The following is a 26,660-nucleotide window of genomic DNA, read 5'->3' as shown; positions in this document are numbered from 1 at the left end:
GGAATCTTGCTCTGTCGTCCAGGCTAGAGTGCAGGGGTGTGCTCTTGGCTCACTGCAACCCTCTGTCTCCCAGGTTCAAGTGATCAAGCAATTCTCATGCCTCAGCCTCCCAAGTAGCTGGGATTACAGGCGCACAACACCATGCCTGGCTAATTTTTGTATTTTTAGCAGAGATAGAGTTTTGCCATGTTGGCCAGGCTGGTCTCGAACTCCTGACCTCAGGGTATCTGCTCTCTTCGGCCTCCCAAGGGATTACAGGCATGAGCCACTGCGCCCAGCCAAAAGGCTTCCTTTAATTTACAAGTTCTGTGTAAGATCTATTCTAGGAAATTCTCAAAGCTTCTAGGCATTATAATGATAACGATTCATTGAAGAGCCCATTATTTCAAGAGTTCTGGTTTACATGCCAAGTGCATGCAAGACAGCAAAGCCCACACAGGGAGGTGACGTCACACAGTGAGGTGAGGGCCCCAGTCAGCAGCCTCCATTCTGAGCAGGTGGTGGTGTTTTTCTTAGTCTGGGATTCTTTACATCCCTCTGGTCAAAATAATTGGCAGATGAGCCAAACCTGGCCACTTCTTTGCTGGGATTTTACGTTAATGCTGGAAGAGAGAAGCTGTCTCTTTTCTCTAGGGTAACACCTCTGGGTTATAAAGGTCTGAACCTGTCTGTGATACTCATCTATTCCCACCGACTTTATGGTGGATACCCAGGAGAGCGGACATGCAGAGAAGTAGATACCATTGAAATGTGTTTTGAGGTAGAATCTGCTGGAGGATTGAATTAGAGGCAAGAGACATGCAAAAGGGAAGAGTCAAGAATAACTTCTAGATTTCTAAATGAGGTCCTGGATGAATGTGTTGCCATTTCTTAATATGGGGGAGAACCAGGAGTGGGATTGGAGATGAAGCCAAAGCTTGGCGGTGACAATTGGGAGTTCTGTTTTGGACATATGGACTTTGAGATGCTGTGAGATAGCCGAGTGGAAATGTCAAGTACGTAGTTATATATGTGACTTTTGAGAAAGGGAAAAAGATTTGAGCTGGACGTATTAATTTAGAAGCTGTGACATAAACTGTATGTAAAGATATTGGAGTGGATGAGAATATTTAGGTATAGAAGATATTAAAAAGAGGGCCCAGGACCAAGTTTTGAGGAGAATCAAATTTTGCTGATTGAGTGGAGAAGGAGAACTTAACACAGGAGAGGCTGGTAAGGTGGGGAAAAGTAGAATGGGAATAGGTTGCCACAGAATTGGAGAGAAGAGGGTGTCAAAAAGGGGAGAGTGGTCAACTCAGTCAAAAGCTGATGAGAATTAGAGAAAGTTGAGTTCAGAGACACATTCATTGGGCGTGGCAATATACACAGCATTGGTGAAGTTGACAACAGCATTTTCGGTAGAGTAATGGGCATGAAAAGTAGTTTTGAGGCAGGGAGAATAGGGTCTGGAGGCAGGGAACCTAAGGCGGATTCACGCTGACTTCCTAGAACTAAATCAAAAGGAAAACCCCACCTTTCCACACCCAAGTAACAAAAGGACAGGAGGCTACTTTGTTTGCAACTGCCTGCCCCTTTTTCTGCCTGGCAGATGGATAATTGAAAGTACCTCTGATTGGTTGCTTTCCTCAACCAATAAGACGTTTGCATAGGAGTGTAACTTTGTAACTTCACTTCAGCCTCTAAGCCTCTGATTGGTTGCTTTCTACAACCAATCAGACTGATTGTGGGCCAACTCTTCCTTTGCAGAGAAGTGTAACTTTGTAACTTCACTTTAGCCTCTGATTGGTTGCTTTTCACAGCCAATCAGATGTTTGCATAGAGAGTAACCTTTGTAACTTCACTGCAGCCTCTGTTGGTTGCAGCAGCCAATCAGACTGATTGCAGGCCACTACTTCATTTGCATGGGGGTGTACACCAAGTTGCCAATGGGAAACCTCTAGAGGGTATTTAAACCCCCAGAAAAAATTCTGTAACAGGGCTCTTCAGCCCGTATGCTTGGCCTGATCCCACCCTGTGGAGTGTACTTTCATTTTCAATAGATCTCTGCTTTCGTTGCTTCATTCTTCCCTTGCTTTGTTTGTGTGTTTTGCCCAATTCTTTGTTCAAAATGCCAAGAACCTGGACCCCCTCCACTGGTAACAGCTTGAAGAAGGTTAAAAGGGAATGGTGGTGACCAGCGGTGCAGATGGCATTGTGGGTTCAAGGGAAACTGAGGACCACCCCTGCACACACACACACGCACGCACACACAGAGTACAAACAAGTAGCGCAATCAACAGAGTATTTAAAAAATATTTTAGAGACTGTCATTGTGTCCTCTGGTGTAAAAATTCATTCCATAGGTCTTTGACTCCTAAACCATCAGAGCCCAAAATCATGAAGACTACAACATAAATATTGAGGGGTCCTTAGGTATAAAAGTGGAGGAGCTACTCTCACTTCCACTCCTTGCTTCCCCATTCATATACAGTTTATTCAAATTATTCATGGTAGTTACATTCTATAAAGTTTCTTCTAATGCTGAATTGGCAAATAATGAACTATTGCTCCAAGAGGAAGGATTAGGTTGTGTTCCTGTGAGCCTCTGGTCATAAAATTTTTGCCAAACAAAATGCCACCGTTGGCATTATATAGGTTTGTTTGCCAATGTCCTTGTAAAACAAGCCAGTCTCATCAGCATTGAAAGCCTACTCTTGTACATAACCCTTTCCTGTATAACAGTTGGCAGATATTTTAAAAAATTGGTCTGCAGCCTCCTGATCTGCAGAACCTGCCTCACCTGCAAGTTTAATATTTCTCAAGCTCTATTGCCTTTTGAAATGTGTAAGCCAGCCAGCACTAGCTCAGAAGAGTTTCACATTTTCCTACCCCTGAGTGTGATGGTTAATTTTATGTGTCAACTTGACTGGGCCTTGGGGTGCCCAGATATTTGGTTAAGCATTATTTCTGGGAGTGTATGCGAGGGTCTCTCGGGATGAGATTAACATTTGAAACAGTAGACTGAGTAAAGCAGATTGTCCTATCTATCAGTCAAAAGCCTGAATAGAATAAAAAGCTGAGTAAGAAGGAACTGTCTATCTCTGCCTCACTGTCTTCAAGCTTGAACATTGGTAGTCTCTTGCCCTTGGGCTTGGACTAGAATTTAAGCCATTAAATTTTTAAAAAAGAGCTTAGGTCATTGCTAATTCCTTATAATAAATTTCTCTCTCTCCATATATATATTTATATATGTATATATACACTATATATGCTATATATATGCTACATATACTATGTATGTGCTACATTATATATATATATATATAGCAAGGATACATATATATATCTTATTGGTTCTGTTTTTCTAGAGAACCCTAATCCACTGGGTAATGTGTCTATAAATTTATTACTGGAGCAGTCTGACTTATAGGTCAGTGCATTTCTTTCTCCTTTTCCTGGATGTATTGTGTTGTTGGTTCATTCACATTGAACTCACAGCCAACAGCACTATAACTTATGCCTGAATGAAGCTTATCTAACACATACATTTTCTCCATAAGGCACATCAAAGTCTTCCTGTTTTTAGGAATACTAGACAGCACTTCAGCATTATGCTTAGGGGCCATTTCAAACAGCAGAATCACCAACAAAAAGCATAGAAAGTGGGAAATATGGCACAAAATAGACATTGAAAATAATGCTTATTTATAGTATGGGATCTGAAACAAAAAACATTGCCTCGTTCAGCCTGAGCTGGGAACATGCAGAGGGTAACTGACATTTCTTGCCACCTCTGCACATGTCCTCAAATGACCATGAAAGTGCCATTGGTATTGATTTTAAGGTTATAAATAAATTTTAGCAAGTAGGCAAATTTGCAAGCACAGAAGCTATGAATGATGAGGATTGACTATATGTTGGTTTTGGAAAAACCAATACCATATATTGATGATCAGTTCAGAGTCTATACCAAAATTCTATAGCAAGGCTGCAACATGACATGTCTTTCCAGCTGGTGCTAGCATGTTATTTAGACCCATCTTTAATCCAGGTTCAAATTTTTCTCATCAGCTAACAGGATATAATAAACTCCCTGTGAGGCCCTACATGTTTTGAGATTGATTGAAGTAGCAGTGGACAGGAATATCCCTATTGGGAAGATAAGTCACCTGTTTATGCAATTCATTTGTGTCTTCAGGACCTCCTCAGTCCGGATTAGGTGTCTGATGCTTCCACTTGATAATGGACTGCTTCTGGGCATCTCAACTGTATAGAGAAGTGAATCAGAAAACAACCATTTCGTCATGGCCAGCTGAATCACATTGTCCCCTCATGTCCCATAGCCAGGCACTCAGTTTCTACCAGGGTTCAGTAGCAAGCCAAGAGCTGTTTCCCAAAATGGAAGTTGTTACTAATGCAATACAGCATAGCCTTGCTTTAAAATCCTATTCTCCAATCAAGGTTAGCTTCAGCCTCCATACAGACTTATCCTGCTCTGGGCCCTACTCAAAGGTGGCAACAGAGAATATTTTAGTTTACTTAGTATATGTGCTGCAGAAAGAGACCTAAAATGTTATCTAGATAGCTTCCAAAATCCACAACGTTCCATCAAGTATTGTGCTTCTTTCTTTTTTAAATTTAAATTTAAATTATTTTGAGACAGGGTCTCACTCTGTTGCCCAGGATGGAGTGCAACAGTGTGATTATAGCTCACTGCAGCCTCAAACTACTGGGCTCAAGTAATCCTCCCCCTTCAGCCTCCCCAGTAGCTAGGACTACAGGCATATTACCACACCCAGATAATTTTTTAATTTTTTTTGTAGAGATGGGGTCTTGCTGTGTTGCCCAGGCTCTCTCAAACTTCTGGCCTCAAGCAATCCTCCTGCCTTGGCCTCCCAAAGCACTGGGACTTCAGCTATGAGCCACCACACCTGGCCTTGTGCTTCTTTTGTAAGGGTAGGAGGTCCATATTTTCATGAGATTTTCTTCCCATACTTTAGCAGGCATATATCTTGGTTGGGCATCCAAGGAACTTCCTAATTCCAGTCCACCCATAAAAATGTCATCAAAATAGTGAATAACCAGGATGTATAGTTGGTAGGAATATCAAGTTTTCAAAAAATTCCCTTGGATAAAGCAAGGGAGGAAAGGAGACTAATCATGAAGGTGTCCTGCTGTCCTTTCCAGGCAAAAGCACACTGTTTCTGGTTTTCTCTGTTTGTTGATTGGAGAAGGGGAAGCATTTTCTAAATTCATAGCAGCACACACCACATACCTGTGCCTGTGCTGCCTTGCTACCATAAAGAAATCATATCCAGAAAAGCAGCTGTAATTAAAGTCAGTTATTAATTAGGCTTGGATTAATCCACTGTCTTTTTCCAAGACAAGTTTCTCTTCTGCAAAGACTCTACAACTGAGTGTAATGGGGGATATCATAGGTATAACCATGTCTTTATTGTTCAAAACTTTGAAGAAGACACCAATTACTACAATTCTTCAGGAATATGTAATTGCTTTTTGTTTACTCTCTCAGTAAGGAGGAAGAACTCAAAGGGCTTCCACTTGGCCCTTTCCACCATAACTATCCTTTTTCTACAGGTCAGAAGACAATGTGAAGATTTAGCCAGTTGATGAAGGCAAGAAGAAAGGAGATTAGTTATTAGCTGTGTCTGTCTCTTTTATTCAGAAAGCAAAAACTCACCCAGACACTTCACATGAAGTTGTCACTTCATGTCTAATTGACAAAATCTTGCCACTAACTCTAGTGGCGGAGGAAATTAGAAAATTAAGTATGAATTTAACATTTCCAGTCTTGATAGTAGAGAACAAAGGAGAAAGCTTTGGGGAATGATATGTGGGTTTACCACAACTCCTTTTAAGCCAGGGCCTTATCATAGCTTTGATACCCTGACCTTTGCTGTCTCTTATCCCAGAGATCTGTTATTTTCTGGCTGCCACGTGCATTCCAGCTCTATGTGGCACTGCCATCAGAGAGCTTAGGGTTTTGTGGAGAGTACAAGCAGTGCTGTAGGGAAAGTTTTTGCTGTTAAATTACATTTTCTGTTCTTTTGCTTTACCATCCCCCAGCCACCAATAAAAAAGCAGCAATGTCTTCCTATGATGCATTGTCCCCAAGGGAAGGGTGGATACAGCCTAGCAAAAAGCAATCATTATTTAGCTTTGAGCTTCAAAATATGATTTCGTTTTTAGAGACAGGGTCTCACTCTGTCAACCAGGCTGGAATACAGTGATGCAATCATAGCTTGCTTCAGCTTCGAACTCCTGGGTTCAAGCAATCCTCCCACTTCAGCCTCCTGAGTAGCTAGGACTATGGGCGTGCACCATCACACATGGTTACAATTTTTTTTTTTTTTTGTAAAGATGAGATCTCACTATGTTGTCCAGACTGATCTTGAATTCCTGGCTTCAAGCGATCCCCTCAAAGTGCTGAGATTACAAGCGTGACCCACTTAGCCCAGCCTCAAAATATGATTTTTAAACTCCTTAGCTACCGTATCAGTCTGAAAGCTGAACACTTTTGATTTTTGATTGAGAGATAATACGCATGCCTTAGAAAAATCAAAGATTCAGAGCCTAGAAGATGGCAACACGGATTTTATTAACAATTAACTCTGTAATGTGGGTAAAAAATAGCAGTTCTTCCTGAGCTGAATGGAATAAACTTGTTGGATTAAACAAGTTGAGAGTAAGTTAGGTGCCCACGAAGCACCCTCCCACCCTCCAGAGAAACGCACCTGGGCTTTGCATTCCAGGAGGTTGGCAAGCCTGTAGGAGAGACCCAGGTGAACCATGGTTCGAGGCATTGTCCAGGTAGATGGACCTGACTGCAGCGCCGTAGAGTCCTGCACCCTGTGCAATGATGTGAAAAAACAGGTCAGAGTTCCCGAGCCTGGGGAGAAACTAGAGGCATAAATGCTCAGAGGAAGGGTATAAGGGTGGGAAGGGAGCAGCTCGGATGAAGGTGAAGAACGAGTGGACCCAGTGATTTCACCAGAGGCCATGTCACGGGCCTTGGATAACAGCAAGTGATGGCAGCCCTCAATACCTAAAACCAGGTGGCATGTCCCTTCCTCTTCAGAGGCCAGAAAGAATTGGAGAAAGACTCATGGTCCAGACACTCCATTCTTTAATGTCAAGATGTTACCAAAGTCACCCAGAAACTTAGATTATGTGCAAAAAAAAGTCAGCTGAAAGGAAAACTGATAGGATCTTAAAATTGCCTGCATATTTACTCAAAAGGGACTATTTCACTCCAGAAGGGATTCCTAGGTGGCCAGAATATGTGTTTTCTGTCATGTATGGCTACGTGGCTCAACAGTTAGTTGAGTTTTACTACAGAAAATAAAGAAAGCTACCTTTCCTACACATCCAATTTGTGGCTATCAATTTCATACCACCTTCACCAGGGAAATTGATAATTATAATGCAATGTGATATGTGGTAAATAAAGGAATCATTTGAAAGCAGTAGGAACTGAGAAAGGAAGCATCTCTCTCTCTCCTCGGGAAAAAAGAAAATAATTCAAATAGGAAATTATATTTGAGATGAGTTTTGAAGGATGAGAAAGTACTTGCTAAACAGACAAGTGAGGGAAAATTGTTCAAGCAAAGAAAACAGCCTGAAGACACAGGGCCACAAAAGGGTAAGTTGTGTTTTGGGAAACGGCAAGAAGTCAGGGTGAGTAGAACTTGAGTTTTGCAGGGCAGAGTAGAGGAGGCCAGGGCCAGGCGTGGGGGCATACACCTGTAGTCCTACCCCCTCGGGAGGCTGAGACAGGAAGATCTCTTGAGCCCAGGAGTTCAGGGCTGCAGTGAGCTATGATCATGCCACTGCACTCCAGACTGGGTGACAGAGCAAGACCCTATACCTACAAAAACTAGACAGGCATGGTGGTGCACGCCTGTAGTCCCAGCTACTTGGGAGGTGGGGGCGAGAGGATCACTTGAGCCCCAAAGTTGGAGGCTGTGGTGAGCTAATGGCACCATCGCACTCCAGCCTGAGCAACAGAGTGAGACCTTGTCTCTACGTAAAAAAAAGAAGCAATAAGAAAAATAATCAAAGTGTACATTGGATTTGGTTACAAGAAGATCATTAGTAACTCTACCAAAAGCATATTTTTAGGAGTGGTGGGGGCAGATGCCAGATTGGAGTGGGCTGAAGAATGAATAGGAGGTGAGAACTGAAGTCAGTAGAAGTAGGCAATTCAAGGAGATTGGCTGTTAAAGGGTAAGATTTCCATTTTGGACATATTGTGCTAGAGATGCCCTTGTGATGTTAAAGTGTAGCCATCCAGAAAGTCACATATAAAAAACTATAGCTAGGGAGCATGTCTTGTATGCAAAAATAGATTTGGTTTGCAACAATGTATAAGTGGTTGCTAAAACCTGGGATTAGATGAACTCCCCAAGCAACAGTGTGAATAACAGCAGAAGACAGAATCAAAGGCAGAGCCTGGAAGATAAAAACATTTAAGGGGCGGCCAAAGGTATCAGAGCCCTAAGAAGAGACTGATGACTAATTGTCAGAGATGTGGGAAGAAAACCAGGAGAGCATGTGCTGGAAGCTGAGAAAGAGGAGAGTTTCAAGAAGCGCAAAATGCTACTGATAAATCAGATGAAGATTTAAACCGAATCATTGGTTGGCTTTAACTTTTTTTTTTTTTCTTTGAGACAGGGTCTCACTCTGTTGCCCAGGCTGGAGTACAGTGGTACGATCTCAGCTCACTGCAGACTCTGCCTACCAGGTTTAAGTGATTCTTGTGCCTCAGCCTCCCAAGTAGCTGGGACTACAGGCGCACACCACCACACCTGGCTAATTTTTGTATTTTCAGGAGAGACAGGATTTCACCATGTTGGCCAGGCTGGTCTAGAACTCCTGACCTCAGGTGATCCACCCATCTCGGCCTCCCAAAGTGCTGGGATTACAGGCATGAGCCACAGTCCCTGGCCTAGCTTTAACTTTTGAAGATCATTTAGGACTTTCATTAGAGAAATTTCAGGAGGGTAGTGGATCAAAAGCCAGATGATAAAGGGTTTATTCAGACATTGAGAAGTTAGGTAAACAAAGTTGATGAATATTGACTCCTATTGAAAGGAGTTTAGCAACATATATAACAAGAATCAATTAATATTCTTTATATTATTATATTAATAATAGATCAATATGATCATATTAGTTAACATAAATTATTATATTAATGTGATATTACTTATGTTAATCCAGATATCATAATTTATAAATTATCAATTTCTATTTATATCAATATATTGTAATTAATATAATCATAATATTGTACATAATTGTTACATAACCCATGCATTATAGATTAGTGATATATACATAACATGCATTATTTTATATACACTGTAATGAATTATATATCAATATAAAAGGCACAATTGATATATTCGTTAATATAAATATATTTACATTATTCTAATTATTCTAATAATTATATTGATTAATATACTTAACACTAACATTACCAAATTAATAAGAAAAAGGAATATAACCCATTAAAAATGGCAAAGGATAAGTGTATGTAGTTCACAGAAAAGGAAGTATAAAAGGCCAATAATTTTGTCAAAACAACATCAAACCTACAGTCAGGAAATGTAAACAAAAGAGATCCCATTTTTCCTCCAGAGATTGACAAAATTTGAGTTTACTAATATAAAGTGTGGTGACATCTAGGAAAAAAATTTAGCTCCATTATTTTCTATAATGCTCTTTTTATCCTAGGAGAACTTCGCTTTTATCTGATAACTGCAGGGGGCTGGTATGGAATAAACTAAAATTAGTCCCATTTGGTAAACTAAATCCTAGCTGATATTTTAAATACTCTCATTAGATAACTCATGATATAATCAGAAGAGATCTGGATTAGGCCAGGCATGGTGGCTCATGCCTGTGATCCCAGCACTTTGGGAGGCCAAGGTTGGCAGATCACCTGAGGTCAGGAGTTTGAGACCAGCCTGGCCAACATGGTGAAACCCCATCTCTACTAAAATACAAAAATTAGCTGGAATTGGTGGTGTGCGCCTGTAATCCTAGCTACCTGGGAAGCTGAGGCAGGAGAATTGCTTGAACCCAAGAGGCAGAGGTTGCAGTGAGCTGAGATCGCACCACTGCACTTCAGCCTGAGCAACAGAGCAAGATTCCATCTCAAAAAAAAAAAAAAAAAAAAAAGAAGAAGAAGAAGAAGAGATCTGGATTACCTAGTTATCCTGTAGAACACAAAATGGATCTGTTACACTGAGGACATATGCTGATTAGACAGGACGAGCAAGAGGTGCTAACAGCAGGAGGCCTTGGCAGGACACATGTGCTCCATAGGGCAGGAGATCATCTTTATGAATATTCATGGAACTGCCACTTAGGTAAAGATTTTGGGTGTCCAGATTAAAAGACAAATTGCTGCATCTTGCATCTCACAAGAAGAAAGTACTAGCCCTGAAGGCCTCTTCCCATTCCATACCTGGGCACACAGCTCCAGCTTACATACTGAGTTATCTGAAAGGCTGGCAGCTTTGAGTGAATCCTGCAGCAAAAAGGGCTCTGCAGTGAGTCCAGGCGGCACTACAGGCAGTCCTGCCACTTGGCCCATTCAATATGGAAGACCTTGAAAAGGTCAGTTCTGGAAAGTTATGTCATGGGAGCTTATGGCAAGCTCCAGAGGAAGAGTGCTTTTGTCTTTCTAAAATAATTCCTGGTGTGCTATGGGCCCCAGTCAAGGCAGCACTTTACCATGGAGCCTTACATGAACCTGAATCTGCTTATTATGAGCTGGGTTCTCCTTCTTTTTTTCTTTGAGATCAAGTCTTGCTCTGTCATCCAGCCTGCGATCTTGTCTCACTGCAATCTCTGCCTCCCAGGTTCAGGTGGTTCTCATGCCTCAACCTCCTGAGTAGCTGGGATTACAGACGCCCGCCACCACGCCCAGCTAAGTTTTATGTTTTTAGTAGAGAAGGGGTTTCACCATGTTGGCGAGGCTGGTCTCAAACTCCTGACCTCAAGTGATCCACCCTGCTCGGCCTCCCAAAGTGCTGAGATTACAGCCGTGAGCCATCATGCCCAGCCTGAGCTGGGTTCTCTTGAACCCACCAATCATAGAGTCAGGGAGTCCCAGCAGCCGTCTATATGAAGACGGAAATGCAATGTCAGTGACTGAGCCTGAGCAGCACAGTAAGATGCGTGAGAAGCTAGCCCAGACTCCCCTTTTCTTTAGAGCTGTACCAGCATCTCCCCCTCCAACTCACACATTTGGCCATAGAGGGCAAAGGAAGAGATGCTGAAAAAGGAGAAAAAGCCTGAACTCGGTTTATGGATAGATTAGCTTAGATTGTTTTGTGGGTGCAAGTTTAAAATGAATAGCAGATGCATTACAGTCACACTCAGGGGGAACTTTAAAAGACAGTGCTGAGTAATCCCAGCATTTTGGGAGGCTGAGGCTGGAGGATCACTTGACCCTGAGAGTTCAAGGCTGCAGTGAGCTATGACTGCACCGTTGCACTCCAGTGTGGGCAACAGAGTGAGACCGTCTCAAGAAAAACAAACAAAAAATGAAAAAAGTGTTGAGAGAAAAATCTTTCCAATGGGTAGAACTTTGAGTATCACCTGATCATCCACTTTATGCAGAAAGAAAAGTAGCCCAAGGTGAGAATTTACAAGAGCTCACAGGAATGGTAAATAGCCTGGTTGGTTTGCCAGCAGACTGAAACAGAAGGACTGAAAGATTGGAGACATGGAGGTCTAGGTTAGAGGCATGTGAAATGACATTCCCGGTGGGTGTGACAATTTTTGTATGCATCTTTGCTGCTCCTCCTGTCATAGATGAGGGTCTGTCTGCCCAACCCTTAAATCGAGGCTGAGCCATGTGACTTTGGCCAGTGGGGCTACAGACAAAGGATACAAGCATAGGCTTCAAAAGCGGCTGAGCCTTGAGACTTGCCCTTCTTTGCTTCTAAGAATGCTTTGTCAGTATGTGAAGAGCATAGCCTAGCCTCTTGGAGGATGTCAGCAGGTGGAGAGGGCCTCTGCCATCCCGCCTTTCCCAGTGGAAATCTCAGTGCATGAATGAGCCCCACTGGTACAACACGGAACAGAAGCAAGTCTTCCTAGCTATGGCCCATCCCAATCACCGGTCCATAGAATCAAGATCAAATCAGTGGTTGTTCAAAGCCATTATGTTTTGGGGTAGTTTATCACGCAGAAAAAGCAAACTGATAATGTAACTCTCTAGGCTTGGCTCTTAATATATCAATAGGATGTGAAAAAACTCTCTTGACAAAGACAGGCTTCAGAAATTTGCTTCTGATTCAGAAACGTCAGGTGTGAGCTTCTGAATTGATGAGCCTTTCTTCCATCAGACCTGCTCTCCCTTTCCTAGGATATTAAGCCCCATGTATCAGCCTTAGGGATGGAAGTCTGCAAGGAAATACGGTTTAAGGAAGAAATTTGGGGAAAAACACATTTGCTTAACGTTTTTCAAAATATTATTATTCTCATTATTGAAATTGGCAGAAGACCAGGGAAACAGGTACTCTTATACACAGCTGATGGTAGAATAAATCATACAGACATTTTGGAAGACAAATTGGCAGTATCAGCAACAATTGAGCGTGAACCTACTGTTTGTTCAAGTGATTCCATTTCTTTGTATCTGCTTTAGATGTGAAGAAACAACTATATAAAGAGGTCTAGACAGAGGTGTTATTTGCAGCATTTTAATAGCGAAAAGTTGGAAACAGGAAAATAGTAATGTAAATGATGGTATGTCTATATTGTGGAACATTGTGTTGCAATTAAGAGGAATGAGGTACTGGATAGAAAAAATATCCAAGATAAATTCTGAAATGAATATACCGGCTGGGCATGGTGGCTCAAGCCTGTAATCACAGCACTTTGGGCAGGCGGATCACTTGAGATTCAGGAGTTCGAGACCATCCTGGCCAACATGGCAAAACGTTGTCTCTATTAAAAATACAATAATTAGCTGGGCATGGTGGCACACGCCTGTAATCCTAGCTACCTGGGAGACTGAGGCAGGAGAATCGCTTGAACCTGGGAGGCAGAGGTTGCAGTGAGCCGAGATCGCGCCATTGCACTCCAGCCTGGGTGACAGAGGGAGACTCTGTCTCAAAAAAATAAATTAATTAATTAAATGAATACAGTTCCTAGTTAAGGAAATACTAACTTCTATTATAGGTAAACATCAAAATCTCAAGGGCTTAACAATAGAAGTTTATTTTTAACTCATAAGATACAGTCTGCAGTAAAGGAGAGGGTAGGTCCATTCCTTGCAGTCACTCAGGGCCTTAGGCTGTCATCTTCCAGTCACATTTTCTAAGGTCTCCCTGAGCATCTGCCTCTGGCCAGCAGATGGAGAAGAATGGAAGAATTCCTTGAGGGAGATTGTTAAGGGCCAATCCTAGAAGTGGCACTCATCATTTCTGCGTGTATTTCATTGGCCCAAATCAGTCACATGAACATGTCTAATTTCAGGGTAGCTGGTAAATGTAGTCGAATTGTAAAGAAGCTGAAAGAGAAATGAATTTGATGAACAGCCACAAACACTGTTAGAACTCATGCCCACACATATACTGCAGGTTTCCACTGATATATACATGAACACCTCAGAGATATTGCAGATGAGTTTCCCAACCACTCTAATAAAGCAAATATCACAATAAAGTGAATCACATGAATTTTTTGGTTTCTCAGTGCATATAAAAGTTATGTTTACACTATACTGTAGTCACTAAATGTGCAATAGCATTATGTCTAAAAAAGTACACACTTTAATTAAAAATACTTTATTGCTAAAAAAATGCCAATGATCATCTGAGCCTTCAGTGAGCTGTAATCTTTTTGCTGGTGGAAGGTCTTGCCAGGATGCTGATGGCTTCTGACTGATCAGGGTGGTGGTTGTTGAAAGTTTGGGTGACTGTTTCTTAAAATAAAACAACAATAAAGTTTGTCACATTGATGGACTCTTCCTTTCATGAAAGATTTCTCTGTAGCATGTGATGCTGTTTGATAGCATTTTACCCAGAGTAGAACTTCTTTTAAAATCAGAGTCAAGGCATCACATTACCTGACTTCAAATTAACAAAAACAGCCTGGTACTGGACTAAAAACAGATATATAGAACAATGGAACAGAATAGAGAACCCAGAAATAAAAGCATCTGTCTGTAACCAACTGATCTTCAACAAAGTCAACAAAAATATACGCTAGGGAAATGACACCCTATTGAATAAACAGTGCCAGGAAATTGGATATAGCCACATGCAGAAGAATGAAACTGGACCTCTTCCTCTCACCATATACAAAAATTAACTCAAGATAGGCTAAAGACCTAAATCAAGTTTGTCTAACCCCCAGCCTGTGGGCTTCATGTGGCCCAGGACAGCCTTGAGTGTGGCCCAACACAAATTTGTAAACTTTCTTAAAACATTATAAGACTTTTTTTTTAGATTTTTTTTTAAACTCATCAACTATCGTTAGTGTTAGTGTATTTTATGTGTAGCCCAAGACAATTCTTCTTCTAACGTGACCCAGGGAAACCAAAAGATTGGATACCCCTGACCTACGTGTAAAACCTGAAACTATGAAAATCCTAGAAGAAAACCTAGGAAAGTCTCTCCTGAACACTGACCTGGGCAAAGAGTTTATGACCAAGTCTTCCAAAGGAAATGCAACAAAAACAAAAATAGACAAATGAAACTTAATTAAACTAAAGAGCTTCTGCAAAAGAAACAATCAACAGAGTAAACAGACAACCTATAGAATGGGAGAAAATATCTGCAAACTGTGCATCTGAGAAAGAATCTACAAGAAATTCAGCTCAACAAGAAACAAGTAAATAACTCCATTAAAAAGTGGGCAAAGGACTTGAACAGCCATTTTTCAAAAGACATACAAGAGGCCAATAAATATATGAAAAAATGCTCAGGATAACTAATCATCAGAGAAATGCAAATTAAAAACATAGTGAGATATCATCTTACACTAGTCATAATGGCTATTATTAAAAAATCTAAGGCCGGGCACCGTGGCTTATGCCTGTAATCCCAGCACTTTGGGAGGCTGAGGCGGGTGGATCACATCAGAAGATCGAGACCATCCTGGCTAACATGGTGAAACCCCGGCTCTACTAAAAACACACACACACACACACACAAAATTAGCTGGGCGTGGTGGCGGGCACCTGTAGTCCCAGCTACTCGAGAGGCTGAGGCAGGAGAATGGCGTGAACCTGGGAGGCGGAGCTTGCAGTGAGCCGAGATTGTGCCACTGCACTCTAGTCTGGGCAACACAGCGAGACTCCGTCTGAAAAAAAAAAAAGTCTAAAAACAAGCCAGGAACAGTGGCTCCTGCCTGTAATCCCAGCATTTTGGAAGGCTGAAGCATCAGGCTTGCTCTTGAGGCCAGGAGTTTGAGACCAGCCTGACCAACATAGCAAGATCCTGTCTCTACAAAAATAAAAAAATTAGCTGGGAGTGATGGTGTACTGGAGAGGCCAAGGCAGGATTGCTTGAGCCCAGGAGTTCAAGGCTGCAGTGAGTTATAATGGCACCATTGCACTCCAGCCTGGGTGATAGAGGAAGACCTTATTTCTTAAAAAAAGATTAAAAAAAAAGGCTAAAAACAACAGATGTTAGTGAGGATATGGAGAAGGGGGAACACTTATACACTGTTGGTGGGAATGTAAATTAGAACGACCACTAAGGAAGACAGCATGGAGATTTCTCAATGTAAAAATGGAACTACTATTTGATCCAGCAATCCCACTTCTGGGTATCTACTCAAAGGAAAAGAAGTTATTGTATAAAAAGACAGCTACACTCATATGTTTATTGCAGTACTGTTCACAATAGCAAAGATATGGAATCAAGGTAAGTGTCCATCAATGGAGGATTGGATAAAGAGAATGTGGTATGCAGACACCATGGAATACTACTCAGTCATAAAAAGGAATAAAATCGTGTCTTTTGCGGAACATGGATGGAATTGAAGGCCATTATCCTAAGTAAAATCACTCAGAAACAGAAAGTCAAATACTGTCTGTCACTTATAAGTGGGGGCTGAACAACGGGTATCCATGGACGTAGAGTGGAAAAATGTACACTGGATACTACAAAGGTGGAAGGATGGGTAGGGAGAGGGCTGGAAAGTACCTATTGGGTACAGTGTTCGCTATTCATGTGATGGGTTCAGTAAGAGCCAGATATGCCTTCCTCACTAAGCTTAATCATTTCTAGTTTTTGGTTTCAAGTGAAGGACATACAACTCTTCCTTTTACTTGCACAAACAGAAGCCATTGCAGGGTTATTAATTGGCATAATTTCAATATTGTTGTGTCTCAGGGAATAGGGAGGCCAAGAGAGGGAGAGAGGATGGGGAGGTACTGGTCAGTGGAGCAGTCAGAACACACACATTTATTGGTTAAGTTTGCCGTCTTATATGGTATTGATTCATGGCCTCTCAAAATAATGAGAATAGTAACATCAAAAATTGCTGATCCTAGACCACCATAACAGATGTAATTATAATTTAAAAAATATGCAAGATTGTGAGAATTACCAAAATGGGACACAGAGACGCAAAATGAGCACTTGCTGTTTGGAAAAATGGCTCGATAGACTTGCTCAATGTAGGATTACCACAAATCTGCAGTTTATTGGAAAAGAAAATATCTGTGAAGCACAGTAAAATGCAATAAAATGCAGTATGCCTGTATCGTCAAAAATCTTGTGCATTCTTTCCTTGTTCCTTCTGTCTTCTCCACAGTTTGTGTCTGTATTTGATCTCCGAAGTTGGCTGGGATCTGACTCTAGTTATGGGTCTGGAGGTCTTGAGACGGGGAATGGTGGGTCTCAAGGATAGTGGCATCTCCTTGTATAAAAACTATGTCAGGTCCCGGCGCGGGGGCTCACGCCTGTAATCCTAGCACTTTGGGAGGCCAAGGTGGGCTGATCACTTGAGGTCAGGAGTTTGAGACCAGCCTGGCCAACATGACCAAACCCCATCTCTACTAAAAATACAAAATTAGCTGGCATGGTGGTGGGCACCTGTAATCCCAGCTACTCGGGAAGCTGAGGCAGGAGAATCACTTGAACCCAGGAGGTGGAGGTTGCAGCGAGCTGAGATCGTACCACTGCATTCCAGCCTGGGCGACAGAGCGGGACTCCATCTCAAAAAATAAAAAAAGAAAATAAAAACTATGTCAGATGAGGACACTACAAGGGTCTTCAAGCAAGAGGGAGCTTCTCTTCAGACAGAGGACAGTGAGGTTCCTCCTATCTAATTCACTGTAATCACTAGGATGCCGTACTTTCCGAATCAGTCCCTAACTGTAACATAAAAAGACCTAGAGAAGCAGTGAATTCACCTTAGGTTGTAATTTTGCAACCCCTAGGATCAAACCTTGGATCTGGTTTTTACATGTGCTAGCCTGACAGTCACTAGAGACCAGCTCCTTTAGGGCAGTCATAGATGCTCTCTGGTCCTCTGTCCAGGAAGTCAGCTGACAGTGTCAAGTGCTGAGCTCGCTGTTGCTGTTCTTTTTCTTTTTTCCTTTTTTGAGACAGAGTCTTGCTCTGTCACCCAGGCTAGAGTGCAGTGGCATGATCTCAGCTCATTGCAACCTCCGCCTCCCAGGTTCAAGCAATTCTCCTGCCTCAGCCTCACAGGTAGCTGGGATTACAGGCGCGTGCCACCGCACCCGGCTAATTTTTGTATTTTTAGTAGAGATGGGGTTTCACCATCTTGGCCAGGCTGGTCTGGAACTCCTGACCTTGTGATCCACCTGCCTCAGCCTCCCAAAGTGCTGGGATTACAGGTATGAGCCACTGAGCCCAGCCTCCTTTCTTTTATTCTGCAGGGCAATCAAAGCAACCAACCCATGCACCGTGTTTTTAGTCTATCATAACATTATATTGCAGCAGCCACTTGGTCTCTCAAAGCCCTTTAATTTTTTTTTTTGAGACAGAGCTGTGTTCTGTTGCCCAGGCTGGAATGCAGTGGTACAATCTTAGCTCACTCTAACCTCTGCCTCCCAGGTTCAAGCGATTCTCCTGTCTCAGCCTCCCGAGTAGCTGAGACTATGGGTGCCTGCCACCACACCTGGCTAATTTTTGTATGTTAGTAGAGATGGAGTTTCACCACGATGGCCAGGCTGGTCTTGGACTCCTGACCTCAAGTGATCCACCCTCCTCAGCCTCCCAAATTGCTGGGATTATAGGCATGAGCCACCTGGCCCAGCCTTAATTTGTTCTTAATTCCAAGCAACTTCAGGTAATAATGTAAAAAGTGCTTCTACTCCAAGCCATGGACTTGGACATTCTGTTTTCAACAATAGGAAGGCCATTGCAGCCTGCAAATCTACCCAGATCAAACACCTGATCCTAGATCCCCGTTCTCTGGGGGTCTCCTTTCTGGAACCATTTCTGGAAAAAAAATACTCTAACATTCAGGGTTCAGTCAGGAAAATAGAAATCATTCTGGTTATTAAAACTGGAAAAGTTTTAATTCAGGGGATAAGGGAGCTCACAAAACTGTTGAAAAGACCGGAGAAGCAAAAGTCAGGAAAGGCAATATTAGCACTTGGCACATCAGAATGTTCAGGAATCACAGGGAATTGCCAGAGATGATCCTAGCCACCTGCAGCACCCAAGTGGTGATTCACAGGAGGGTGCCCCCAAGCCACAGCTGCCATCTACAGAAGGCTGCTAACCTGCGCCTGTTCCTACAGCAGTAATGGCCCCTGCTTCTCTTCCACCTTCCAAATCTCAAGCAAGGTTCTTGCATTAAAGGAAGTAAAATCAGAAGCATGCTGGCGAGGGAGCCTGGTCAGCACTCTTTCCAGACTTCCAGCCCTTGCAATTCAGGGAAGAGCAAAAAAAGGGCTGGGATAGTCCTGAGATAACAACAGTGAACTTGTGAAAAAAATTTTTCGAACAATACACACAGAATGCCATTTATGGGTGAACAACCACCCCTCCCCCACACACACATCTCCATTATATAGCTGAATAAATATATAGAAAAAGGTCTAGAAGGAAATCCAGACTGATTGATAGCAATTACTGTGTTGCTTGTTGGTGTAAGGGGTAATTAAGGGCAGACCTGAGCTTTCTTCAAATTTTTTGAAATTTTTAACAATGAGATTTTGTTAAGATAAATGAAATAAATTAGGTGTCAAAAGGATGGAAGAATGTAGGGTTACAATTTGAGAGAGATTGTATTAAGAAAACTTTCCTTAGTCTTTTAAAAAATATTTTATACTTCAGCAGTTGAACATGGATAAGCTTTTTGAAAAATAGACTTCATTGGCCAGGCGCGGTGGCTCACGCTTGTAATCCTAGCATTTTGGGAGGCCGAGGCAGGCGGATCATGAGGTCAGGAGATCGAGACCACGGTGAAACCCCGTCTCTACTAAAAATACAAAAAATTAGCCAGGTGTGGTGGTGGGCACCTGTAGTCCCAGCTACTTGGGAGGCTGAGGCAGGAGAATGGCGTGAACCTGGGAGGCGGAGCTTGCAGTGAGCCGAGATTGCGCCACCGCACTCCAGCCTGGGCGACAGAGTGAGACTCAGTCTCAAAAAAAAAAAAAAAAAAGGAATTTATTTTTCAGAGCAGTTTTAGGTTCACAGCAAAATTGAGGGGAAGGTCCAGAGATTTTCCATATGCCCACTACCTGCCCCATGGCTATGTGCATAGCCTCCCCCATCATCAATATCCTCTCTCGGAGTGGTACATTTGCTACAATTGACAAACCTACAATGACATGTCATTGTCACGCAGAGTCCATAGTTTATATTAGGGTCCGCTCTTGGTGTTGTACATTCAACGGGATTGCATACAAGCATAATGAAATATATCCACCAGTGTAGTATCATACAGAGTAATTTCACTGCCCTAAAAATCCTCCGTGCTCCACCCATTCCTCCTTCCCCTCCAACATAATCCTAGCAACCAACTGGTCTTTTTATTGTCTCCACAGTTTTGCCTTTTCCCGAACGTCATAGAGTTGGAATCACACAGTATATAGTCTTTCAGATTGGCTTCTTTCACTCAGTAATATGCTTCTAGGTTCCTCCATGTCTTTTCATGGCTTGATAGCTCTTTTTTTTTTTTTTTTTCTGGAACCAAATAAGATTCTATTTTCTGGATATACCACAGTTCATCCATTCACCCACCAAAGGACATCTTGGTTGCTTCCAAGTTCTGAGAGTTATGAATAAAGCTGCTGTAAACATTTGTGTACAGGTTTTTGTGTGGATATAAGTTTTCAACTCCTTCAGGTAAATACCAAGAAGCACGGTTGCTGGATGTATAGTAACAGCATGTTTAGTTTTGTGAGAAACTGCCAACCTGTCTTCTGAACTGTCTGTCATTTTGCATTCCCAGCAATGCATGAGAGTTCCTGTTGCTCCACATCCTCGCCAGCATTTGATGCTGTCAGCGTTCTAGATTTTGGCCATTCTAATAGGTGTGTTGTAGTAGCTCATTATTGTTTTAATTTGCATTTCCCTGATCATATATGATGTGGAGCATCTTTTCATATGTTTATTTGCAATTTACATATCTTCTTTGGTGAAGTTTCTGTTCAGGTCTTCAGCCCATTTAAAAAATATTTTTTAAACATTTATTTATATTTTACTTATTTTTATTTTTAGAGATAGGTTCTTGCTATGCTGTCCAGGCTGGTCTCAAACTCTTAGCTTCAAGTGATCCTCCTGCTCAGCTTCCTGATTAGCTGAGACTATAGGAGCATGCCACCATGCCTGGCTCTTTGGCCAATTTAAAAAACCTGTTTGTGTTTCTTATTGCTGAGGTTAACAGCTCTTTGTATTTGCATATATTTTCTTCCAATCTGTGGCTAGTCTTTTTATCCTCTTGACAGCAGACATTTTCTCTCTCTCTCTCTTTTTTTTTTTTTTGAGACAGAGTTTTGCTCTTGTTGCCCAGGCTGGAGTGCAATGGCACGATCTCGGCTCACTGCAACCTCTGCCTCCCGAGTTCGAGCAATTCTTCTGCCTCAGCCTTCCAAGTAGCTGGGATTACAGGGATTACAGGCATGCGCCACCATGCCCAGCTAAGTTTTTGTAGTTTTAGTAGAGATGGGGTTTCTCCATGTTGGTCAGGCTGGTCTTGAACTTCCGATCTCAGGTGACCCACCCACCTTGGCCTCCCAAAGTGCTGGGATTATGGGCATGAGCCACCGTGCCTGGCCCTAGACATTCTCTTTGACAAAAGAGCAAAGGCAATACAATGGAGAAAGATAGTCTTTTAAACAAAGAATGTTGAAACATTCTTTGTCATGCAGAAAATGAATCCAGACACAGACCTTACACCCTTCACAAAAATAACTCAAAAAGAGTCACAGACCTAAATGTAAAACATAAAACTGTAAAGCTCTTAGAAGATAACACAAGATAAAATCTAGATGATTCTAGACATTTTAGATGCAACACCAAAAGGTACAGTCCATGTAAAAAAGAATTGATAAGCTAGACCCCATTAACATTAAAATGTTCTACTCTTTATTACTATTTTTTTAGAGATGGGGTGTCACTATGCTGCCCAGGCTGGTCTCAATCTCCTGGGCTCAAGTGATCTTCCCACCTTGGCCTCTTGAGTAGTTGGGATTACAGGTGAGAAACACTATGCCCAGCCATTTCCTTTTAAAGGCTGCAGTCTAATGCATATTTATAGACTAAGGGAAGGAGCCAAAGATTCTAAAGAAGTTGGACATAAAAAGACTTGAAAGTGGTAGAGCAAGATCTTGGAGGAGTCCAGAGAGGATGGGTTCTAGTTCAAGTGGAGATCTCAGCCATGGAGACAGAAGATACAGAGGTGAGAGCAGGTGCCAGTGCAGGTGAACAGGAAAAAAGAGTAAGAAAGAGAAGAGACATGCCAATAATTTCTCAATAGAGCATAAGGCAAGGCCTCCACATGACAGTAAGTGAATGGGGAAAGTGGGAGGTGATGACCACTGTGACTATTTGGAGTGGTTGCATCACCTGACCCAGAATCTGCTGAGGTTGCTTAAGGATGCTTCAGGGTGTGCCGATCCCAACTCACTGGGTGGAGTGTTTTAGAGCTGAGAGTTTCTGTCATGGTGTTTCTGAGAATGAGTAACATCTCCCATGACATCATTTAGAGCAGGGTTTCTCAGTCTCGATATTATTAACATTTGGGGCCAGATCATTATTTGGGAAAGGGAGAGGGGGCTGTCCCATGCACCTTAGGATGTTTAGCAGCATCCTTGGCCTCCACCTGCTAGATCCTAGTAGCAACTCCCCGCACACTAGTTATAACACCCCCAAATATCTTCAGACATCTCCAAATATCCCTTGGGGGAAGAAGCAAAATCTTCTCTGGGTGAGAACAACCAATGTATTTATTTATTGATTGAGATGGAGTTTCACTCTGTCACCCAGGCTGGAGTGCAGTAGCGTGATCTCGGCTCACTGCAGCCACCACCTCCCAGGTTCAAGTGATTTTCTTGTCTCAGCCTCCCATGTAGCTGGGATTACAGGCGCCTGCGACCACGTCTGGCTAATTTTTCATATTTTCAGTAGAGATGGGGTTTCGCCATGTTGGCCAGACTGGTCTTTAACTCCTGACCTCAGATGATCCGCCTGCCTCAGCCTCCCAGTGTGCTGGGATTACAGGCGTGAGCCACCACACCCATCCAAGAGCCACCAATTTCAAGCTAGAGTTAGTGACGGCATGCCACAGCTACTTCTCAGGAATGCGCAAGCTGCTCTGATTCCTGGGAATGGTCTGCCCTGCCTGTCTTTGGGAAGGGTGGGAAAGCCTTTGGCATGTGAGCAAGGTATTCACAGAGATGCTTCACCCAGACTCTTAGTGCTGTTTGTATTAAAAGTGCCAACAATGGAGGTGTCTTCATGACTGATCAGCCAATTCTTCTCTTATGTAACTTCTCACTATCACCACCTTGTGGAAGAGGGCACAGTTTGTCCCCCTGGATATGGGACCACTGCAATTCAAAGCCAAATGCCCCCTCTTCTTCTTCAGATTTCTTTCCCAGCATTTTGACTTTTACTATATCAAAATATAAGAATATACCCAGGACTCTCTGAGCATCAACTCCACAGAATTAAATGAAAGGTATGTATCATAATTTTCATCAGATCAAGTCAACGAAACATCCCCCTTTCTCCTCTGGGATCTTCCTGTTCTTTTCTTCTCCTTATTTATGGAGAATTTATTGACATTCACTGCTTTCTAGGCATTATGCCAGGGGCTGGATACTCCAAGATAAAATATGTGTGCTCCCTGCTGTCAAGGAGCTTACATCAAATAAACCAAGTAAACAATGTAATAAAGAGTGCTAAATATTAATAGACCTACACACCCAGTATTTTGAAAGCACAGCAGAAATAGAATGCCTGGAGAAGAGGAGTCGTCACAGGTCAGGGAGGCATCTCAGGGGCAGGGAGGGATATTTTGGTTAACTCTTAAAGGATGCTCAGGAGTTCAGAGAGCCAGCCCAAGGACAGCATTTCAGGGAGGAGAATGGATTACGCAAAGACCACGAGTTGTGCTTGGAAGCCCTTGAAAAAGTAGCTGTGGGCCAGATGCAGTGGCTCATGCCTGTAATCCCAGCACCTTAGGAGCCTGAGGAGGGAGGATCGTTTGAAGCCAGGTGTTCAAGACCAGCCTGGGTGACATAGTGAGACTCTGTTTCAACAAAATAATTTAAAAAATAGCCAGGCATGGTGGCATGTACCTGTAGTCCCAGCTACTCAGGAGGCTGAGGTGGAGGATGGCTTGAGCTTGAGAGTTCCAGGCTGCAGTGAGCTATGACTGAGCCGCTGCTCTCCAGCCTGGGCTACATTAAGACCCTGCCTCTGAAAAGGAAAAGAAAAGAAAACATAGGTGTGGCTGAAGTGCAGCGAGTGGAGAAAGAAAATAAACTGGGAGCAAATGATGAAGGCCCTCACAAGCTGTTTTTAGGCGTGGAAGTTTTCCAATTACTGGGTCCTGTGCTGACTCTGATCTCTTGGGTGGTGGTTCACCCCCCTTCCTCCTCTCTCTCTCTTTTTTTTTTTTTTTTTTTTTTGAGACGGAGTCTCCCTCTGATGCCCAGGCTGGAGTGCAGTTGTGTGGTATTGACTCACTGCAACTTCCACTTCCCACGTTCAAGCAATTCTCATGCCTCAGCCTCCAGAGTAGCTGGGATTACAGGTATGTGTGAAAAAGCTCAGCTAATTTTAATTTTTTTTTTTTTTGGTAGAGATGGAGTTTCGCCATGTTGGCCAGGCTGGTCTTGAACTCGTGACCTCAAGTGATCTGCCTGCCTTGGCCTCCCAAAGTGCCAAGATTACAGGCTAAAGCCACCGCGCCCAGCTCCTCCTCTCTTTTAGTCCAAGATCTAACATTTTGGATTCAGGCAAATATAATCTAGCCATCATCTGAAGTCTTCCCAGAGAAATCACTTCATAATCTTATTTATTCATTCATTCATTCATTCATTCATTCATTCATTCTTCTGTTTTCTCCTCTGCAAAGCAGACCCCATAATTTCTATCACTTCGTGTCCTAGACTCTTCCCAACTCTGTTATCTACTACTTTCTGCTTTGCAGAATCCACCGGCTCCCACAACTGCTAGTTTTTACCCAAATTCATTTCCCTCTCCCCATCAAAATAACCAGGAAGACACTCTTGCTCCTACTGGGACATCATATTCAGATGGCATTAAATAGCCGAGCCCAACTTCTGGGCATGATTCTTTAAGAAGAATTTGCATATCTGACATTTAATAAGATGAATTCTCCTTGCACCAACCACACCGGGCATAAAAACATACACAGTAATTTTTTGAGGTGTTTTTCTCCTTGGAGAAGGTAGCTGTCAAGGTGGGTGATGCTCTGGGCAGGAAGCAGTGTCTCTCACTAACGGGTTCTGACGGGTATATGGAAAATCCTGAAAGTACCTCTGAAGAGAGAACAGATTCTTAAGGCTTTACCACGGAGAGTCTTAAGAGTTGTTTTATAGCAGTAAGCTGAGAGCAAGATACTGCAGGAGGTGGGCAGGTTTGGAGATGCCAGAGTGCAGAGAGACGGAGACAGAGAGAGAGACAGAGAGAGAGGAGAGAGGGAGGCAGAGACACAGAGAGAAAGAAACAGAGGGAGAGAAAGAAGGAGAGAGACAGAGACAGAGAGAGAAACAGACAGAGGGAGAGAAAAAGGAGAGGGACAGACAGAGACAGAAAGAGACAGACAGAGAGAAAGAGAAACAGAGAGAGGGAGAGAAATAGAAGTAGAGAGAAAGAGAGACAAAGAAAAAGGGAGAGACAGAGAGAGAGAGACAGACAGAGTAAGAGATGAGAGTAAGAGACAGAGAGAGACATCGACAGAAAGAGAGAAAGAAAAAGAGAAGAGAGAAAGAGAAAGAGGAGAGACACACACATCAACAGAGACAGAGACAGTGAGAGAGAAACAGAGAGATAAAGAGAAGGAGAGAAAAAGGAGAGAGAGACAGAGAGAAACAGAGAGGGAGAGAAAGAGAGAGAGACAGAGAAAGGGAGAGAGAGACAAACAGAGAAAGAGACAGGGAGAGAGAGACAGAGAAAGAGAGAGAGAGAGAGAGACAGAAAGGAGGCCACGAAGGCCAAATTTCTGCACATCATAATCAGCCCAGACATGGCTGTTTCCCTGAGAGCACGCATGTGTGAGGACTGTGCTTTCAGAGTTCATGTCCACAGCTCATTGTGGGGGCAGTTTCTCTGATCGTGTGGAGCTGGATGCCAGGAGCAGGACACACCGTGTTCTTTCCTGAGCATGAAGCCAGCTCTTGGAGTTGTTTTGTTGCACCTGCCATTAGGCGTTGATGATGTTCTTTCTTTCCTCCAGTAGACTAAGAAGGAGAGGACACAGTCCAAGTTGTTTCCCTTCTTAAAAAACAAACAACAAACAACAAAACAAGAACACTAACGTGGGACCAGGCACAGATCCAAATTCTCATTTTGAACTTTGAACCCTGCCCAGGAAGCCCTTCTCATGCATCTTCAGTATCATATAGATATACTTGGGCCAGGCGCGGTGGCTCACACCTGTAATCCCAACACTTTGGGAGGCCGAGGCAGGTGGATCACTTGAGGTCAGGCGTTCCAGACCAGCCTGGCCAAACAGGGTGAAAATATAGGCCGGGCTCAGTGGCTCATGCCTGTAATCCCAGCACTTTGGAAGGCCAAGGTGGGCAGATCACTTGAGGTCATGAGTTTGAGACCAGCCTGGCCAACATAGCAAAAACCTGTCTCTACTAGAAGTACAAAAAAAAAAAAAAAAAAAATTAGCTGGGCCTGGCGGTGCACACTTGCAATCCCAGCTACTCAGGAGACTGAGGCACGAGAATCACTTGAACCTGGGAGGCAGAAGTTGTAGTGAGCTGAAATTGAGCCACTGCACTCTAGCTGGGGTGACAAAGCCAAAAAAAAAGAAAGAAAGAAAACATAGAGTTGAGGTTGAAAGCATCACATAATATCCAGAAGTCCAAGAAAAATGATGGCTGTGTTTGTCTGCATAACATCTTTAATATGGAAAAAAACACAGATAAAATTTTAAAATAGGAAAATGAGAAAAAAATCTGCAACAGATATGAGAGACAATGGGTGATTATC

At 42.7% G+C, this 26,660-nt stretch overlaps 1 long non-coding RNA gene and 1 other non-coding gene across 3 annotated transcripts in view; both read left to right on the top strand.

Annotated features, from left to right (window-relative positions):
* LOC112135246 (uncharacterized) overlaps positions 1-26,660 on the top strand; it is a 74,885-nt gene that overhangs the window by 33,114 nt on the left and 15,111 nt on the right. The window lies entirely within an intron of this gene.
* LOC112135373 (small nucleolar RNA U3) lies at positions 25,715-25,927 on the top strand. The gene has a single exon (XR_002916660.2). It is a non-coding gene; the product is annotated as a small nucleolar RNA U3 (small nucleolar RNA).

The sequence above is a fragment of the Pongo abelii genome, chromosome 8 (genome assembly GCF_028885655.2).
Source record: "Pongo abelii isolate AG06213 chromosome 8, NHGRI_mPonAbe1-v2.0_pri, whole genome shotgun sequence".
In the NCBI taxonomy this organism is placed as follows: Eukaryota; Metazoa; Chordata; class Mammalia; order Primates; family Hominidae; genus Pongo; species Pongo abelii.
Note: the sequence above shows the minus strand (reverse complement) of the source record. Positions and strands in the feature narration are given on the sequence as shown.